Genomic DNA, 6,012 nt, shown 5'->3' with positions numbered 1-6,012 from the left:
GTGTTTCCTGCCTAGAGAAGTTCCTTTAGCATTTGTTGTAAACCTGGTTCGGTGGTGCTGAATTCTCTTAGCTTTTGCTTGTCTGTAAAGCTTTTAATTTCTCTGTCAAATCTGAATGAGATCCTTGCTGGGTAGAGTAATCTTGGTTGTAGGTTTTTCTCTTTCATCACTTTAAATATGTCCTGCCACTCCATTCTGGCTTGCAGAGCTTCTGCTGGAAGATGAGCTGTTAACCTTATGGGGATTCCTGTACGTGTTACTTGTTGTTTTTCCCTTGCTGCTTTTAATATTTGTTCTTTGTATTTAATTTTTGATAGTTTGATTAATATGTGTCTTGGCAAGTTTCTCCTTGGATTTATCCTGTAAGGGACTCTCTGTGCTCCCTGGACTTGATTAACTCTTTCCTTTCCCATATTAGGGAAGTTTTCAACTATAATCTCTTCAAATATTTTCTCAGACACTTTCTTTTTCTCTTCTTCTTCTGGGACCCCTATAATTCGAATGTTGGTGTGTTTAATGCTGTCCCAGAGGTCTCTGAGACTGTCCTCAATTCTTTTCATTCTTTTCTCTTTATTCTGCTCTGCAGTAGTTATTTCCACTATTTTATCTTCCAGGTCACTTATCCATTCTTCTACCTCAGTTATTTCTGCTATTGATCCCTTGTAGAGAATTTTTAATTTCATTTATTACATTGTTCATCTCTGTTTGTTTGCTCTTTAGTTCTTCTATGTCCTTGTTAAATGTTTCTTGCATTTTCTCTATTCTATTTCCAAGATTTTGGATCATATTTACTATCATTATTCTGAATTCTATTTCAGGTAGACTGCCTATTCCCTCTTCATTTGTTAGGTCTGGTGAGTTTTTATCTTGCTCCTTCATCTGCTGTGTGTTTCTCTGTCTTCTCATTTTGCTTAACTTACTGTGTTTGGGGTCTCCTTTTCACAGGCTGCAGGTTCCTATTTTCTGTAGTTTCTGGTGTCTGTCCCCAGTGGCTAAGTTTGTTTCAGTGGGTTGTGTAGGCTTCCTGGTGGAGGGGACTAGTGCCTGTGTTCTGGTGGATGAGGCTGGATCTTGTCTTTCTGGTGGGCAGGTCCACATCTGGTGGTATGTTTTGGGGTGTCTGTGGCCTTATTATGATTTTAGGCAGCCTCTGTGCTAATGGATGGGGTTGTTTTCCTGTTTTGCTAGTTGTTCAGCATAGGGTGTCCTGCACTGTAGCTTGCTGGTCTTTGAGTGGTGCTGGGTCTTGGCATTGAAATGGAGATCTCTGGGAGATTTTCACCATTTGATATTACGTGGAGCTGGGAGGTCTCTTGTCGACCAGTGTCCTAAACTTGGCTCTCCCACCTCAGTGGCACAGCCCTGACTCCTGGCTGGAGCACCAAGAGCCTGTCCTCCACATGGCTCACAATAAAAGGGAGAAAAAAAAGAAAGAAAGAAAGAAGAAGATAAAATAAAATAAAGTAATGTAAAGTAAAATAAAGTTATTAAAATAAAAAAAATTAAGAAAAAGAACTTTTTTAAAGTAATAATTAAAAAAAATGGACAGAGCCCTAGGACAAATGGTAAAAGCGAAGCTATACAGACAAAATCACACACAGAAGCATACACACTCACAAAAAGAGAAAAAGGGGAAAAAGTATATACATCATTGCTCCCAAAATCCATCTCCTCAATTTAGGATGATTTGTTGTCTATTCAGGTATTCCACAGATGCAGGGTACATCAAGTTGATTGTGGAGATTTAATCCGCTGCTCCTGAGGCTCCTGGGAGAGATTTCCCTTTCTCTTCTTTGTTCGCACAGCTCCCGGGGTTCAGCTGTGGATTTGGCCCCGCCTGTGCGTGTAGGTCGCTCGAGAGCGTATGTACTTCTCTCAGACAGGACGGGGTTAAAGGAGCCGCTGATTCGGGGACTCTGGCTCACTCAGGTCGGGGGGAGGGAGGGGTACAGATGCGGAGTGAGCCTGTGGCGGCAGAGGCCGGCGTGACGTTGCACCAGCCAGAGGCGCGCCGTGCGTTCTCCCGGGAAAGTTGTCCCTGGATCCCGGGACCCTGGCAGTGGCGGGCTGCACAGGCTCCCCGGAAGGGAGGTGTGGAGAGTGACATGTGCTCACACACAGGCTTCTTGGTGGCGGCAGCAGCAGCCTTAAAGTCTCATGCCTGTCTCTGGGGTCTGTGCTGATGGCCGCGGCTCACGCCCGTCTCTGGAGCTCCTTTAAGCGGCGCTTTTAATCTCCTCTCCTCGCGCACCAGGAAACAAAGAGGCAAGAAAAAGTCTCTTGCCTCTTTGGCAGCTCCAGACCTTTCCCTGGACTCCCTTCCTGCTAGCTGTGGGGCACTAGCCCCTTCAGGCTGTGTTCACGCAGCCAACCCCAATCCTCTCCCAGGGATCCGATCTCTGAAGCCCGAGCCTCAGCTCCCAGCCCCCCCCCCCCCGGCGGGTGAGCAGACAAGCCTCTCGGGCTGGTGAGTGCCGGTTGGCCCAGATCCTCTGTGCGGGAATCTCTCCGCCTTGTCCTCTGCACCCCTGTTGGTGTGCTCACCTCCGTGGCTCCAAAGCTTACCCGCTCCGCCACCCGCGGTCTCCGCCCACGAAGGGGCTTCCTAGTGTGTGGAAACCTTTCCTCCTTCACTGCTCCTTCCCACTGGTGCAGGTCCCGTCCCTATTTTTTTTTTTTTTTTAGAAGATGTTGGAGGTAGGAGTTTATTAATTAATTTATTTATTTTTGCTGTGTTGGGTCTTTGTTTCTGTGCGAGGGCTTTCTCTAGTTGTGGCAAGCGGGGGCCACTCTTCATCACGGTGCACAGGCCTCTCACTATCGCGGCCTCTCTTGTTGCGGAGCACAGGCTCCAGACGCGCAGGCTCAGTAGTTGTGGGTCACGGGCCTAGTTGCTCCGCGGCATGTGGGATCCTCCCAGACCAGGGCTCGAACCCATGTTCCCTGCATTAGCAGGCAGATTCTCAACCACTGCGCCACCAGGGAAACCCTGTCCCTATTCTTTGTCTCTGTTTTTCCTTTTTCCTTTTGCCCTACTCAGGTATGTGGGGAGTTTCTTGCCTTTTGGGAGGTCTGTGGTCTTCTGCCAGCATTCCGTAGGTGTTCTGTAGGAGTTGTTCCACATGTAGATGTATTTCTGATGTATTTGTGGAGAGGAAGGTGATCTCCGCGTCTTACTCTTCTGCCATGTTGAAACTCCTCCCCCATCCTAGCAGTTTTTAAAGCTCTAAGAGTGTTAGAACTATTATATCTCTATACTCTTTAATATTATGGTAGGAAGGTCAACTGAACTAAATCCAACTGACCAAATTGCATAGTTACATACAATTCTACCTTGAAATATAGAAATTCCATTTGTGTAAAAATATATTTAAATAAAATATATTTATTTAAAAAAATATATATATATATTTATTTTATATAAAACACTGCAGCTTAAAAGGATTCATAACCCAATGGCAGAGGCATTCCCAGGAAGGATCAGAATTGTTCAGTTCAGGAGGTCTTGGAGGCTTTTATTTTTGTTCGTTGGTTTGTTTTTGTTTGCAATTCCCATTTATTTTTGGCTTCTTGGAGAGTTATCTGAAAAACAGGAGAGGGAAATGTTAACTGGACAGGTCAGAGGAGTGGGCACGAGAAAGAAATATAGGGTTACCCAGAATGGCAGAAATCTAGGTGCCCCAGAGTGGAAAGAGCAGACATTCAACAAACAACAAATATTTATTGAGCACCTATCATATACCAGGCAGTGTTCTAGAAAACCCCCCCACCACCAAAAAGAAAAAACAAGATAGAGGCAGAAAACACAAATTCTGAGGGAGAAGAAAGGGGCAGTTGAGGAGGAAGGCTGATGGGACTGAGAAGCCTGCAGTCGTGGGGACTCGGCCTTAGGCCTCCTCTTCGGCCTCCTCACTGAAATCCTCCTTTTCTGCAGTGGCATCCTGGTACTGCTGGTACTCGGAGATAAGGTCGTTCATGTTGCTCTCAGCCTAGGTGAACTCCATCTCATCCATGCCCTCACCTGTGTACCAGTGGAGGAAGGCCTTCTGGAGGAATATGGCAGTGAACCCCTCTGAGATGCACTTAAACAGCTCCTAGATGGCCGTGCTGTGGCCAATGAAGGTGAGTGCCCTTATGAGGCCATGGGGTGGGATGTCGCAGATGGCCGTCTTGACATTGTTGGGGATCCATTCCATGAAGTAGCTGCTGTTCTTGTTCTGCATGTTGAGCATCTGCTCATGCACCTCCTTCATGGACATCCATCCACGGAAGACAGCAGCCACGGTGAGGTACGGGCCATGGCGGGGGTCACAGGCAGCCGTCATGTTCTTGGCATCTAAGACGTGCTGGGTGAGCTCGGGCACAGGGAGGGCCCGATACTGCTGGCTTCCATGGCTGGTTAGAGGGGCAAAGCCAGGAGGAAGATGTGGAGCCATGGGAAGGGCACCATGTTGACTACTAGCTTGTGGAGGTCAGCATTGAGCTGGCCAGGGAAGCAGAGGCAGGTGGTGACACCACTCATGGTGGCTGAGACGAGGTGGTTCAGGTCCCTGTAGGTTGGCATGGTCAGCTTGAGGTTGCAGAAACAGATGTCGTAAAGGACCTTGTTGTCAATGCAGTAAGTGTCATCAGTGTTCTCCACCAGCTCATGGACGTTGGTGTTGTAGTGCTCAACCACAGGGTCGGACACTGTGGGTGAGGGCACCACACTGAAGGTGTTCAGGATGTGGTCAGGATATTCTTTACAGGTCTTGCTGATGAGCAAGGTGCCCATTCCAGAGCCCATGCCCCCTCCCAGCGAGTGGGTCAGCTGGAAGCCCTGCTGGCAGTCACAGCTCTCGGCCTCCTTCCGAACCACATCCAGGACCGAGTCAGCCAGCTTGGCCCCCTCTGTATAGTGGCCCTTGGCCCAGTTGTTGCTTGCCTCCGACTGACTAAAAACAAAGTTGTCTGGTCTGAAGATCTGACCTAAAGGACCTGAGTGAACAGAGTCCATGGTCCCTGGTTCTAGATCCACCAAGATAGCACGAGGAACAAATTTGCCACCTGTGGCTTCACTGTAGTACACGGAGATGTGGTCCAGCTGCAGGTTGCTAGTCTCATGATAGGTGCTGGTGGGGTCAATGCCATGTTCATCACTGATCACCTTCCAGAACTTGGCACCGATTTGACTGCCACACTGACTGGCCTAGATGTGCACAAATTCCCTCACTGTTAAAATTTACTATAATCTTTTTGCTCACTTCAAAGTGTGTATGGGGCAAGAAAATGGTATGTAATTAGTTTTTCTCTGCTGCTGATCGCAGGCTGGAAGGATGGGATGGGTCCTGGAGGCTGGAACAGTGAGGTCCTAATGTGGCGGCAGGAAGGTTCTGAGAGAGCTTGGAGGCTTTTGCGTAAAGGCTATGATTTTATTGATAATTTTGCCTGTGTCATAACCTAAGAGGGTTAATATAGGGCTTTTAAAATTTTTAGGAAGCACAAAGATATACTTTATGTCTCACTGCAAAGATAATTTGTTTGGCAGCAATATTGATTACCACTTAAGTGAGAAACTAGGTTTGTTCCAAAAGGATTTCATAGCACAAGCTTGGGAATGTTCCCTCCTCCCCACTCCTTTTTTGTATGAAGAAAGAAAAAAAAATCATTCTCAAAGTCACTTCAAATGTAAGTTACCAGTTTAAAAATGATCAAGGAAAGAAGAAAACATGTTGAAGAGTACTGTGACTGTCTTGAATCACATTTCTAAGGGCATGACACCAGTGACATGATTGCTTACTTTTCGTGTTATTAGACTACGATGGGAAATAACCACTGAATTCTGACTGAGATAAGCCATCAAAAAGTTAAGTGTTTCCCATATCAAACTGTCAACTAAAGCATCTTATTTATCTCCTGCCTCTTCCTTTGGGAGACCAGATGTAGGTGAATGAGAGTGTGACATTGGAAGAGACTTGACCTGGTCTAACCTTTCAAGGCTGAGCAGTTTCACTTTTTCTGCTAATTACAAGA

The 6,012-nt window shown here is 46.7% G+C and overlaps 1 pseudogene; it reads right to left on the bottom strand.

Moving 5' to 3' along the window:
* Positions 1-3,887: 3,887 nt before the first annotated feature.
* Positions 3,888-5,206, bottom strand: LOC136120535 (tubulin beta chain pseudogene; annotated as a pseudogene).
* Between the last annotated feature and the right edge of the window lie 806 nt (positions 5,207-6,012).

This window comes from Phocoena phocoena, chromosome 3 (assembly GCF_963924675.1).
Source record: "Phocoena phocoena chromosome 3, mPhoPho1.1, whole genome shotgun sequence".
Taxonomy (NCBI): Eukaryota; Metazoa; Chordata; class Mammalia; order Artiodactyla; family Phocoenidae; genus Phocoena; species Phocoena phocoena.
This window is presented reverse-complemented; position numbering and strand designations above follow the sequence as displayed.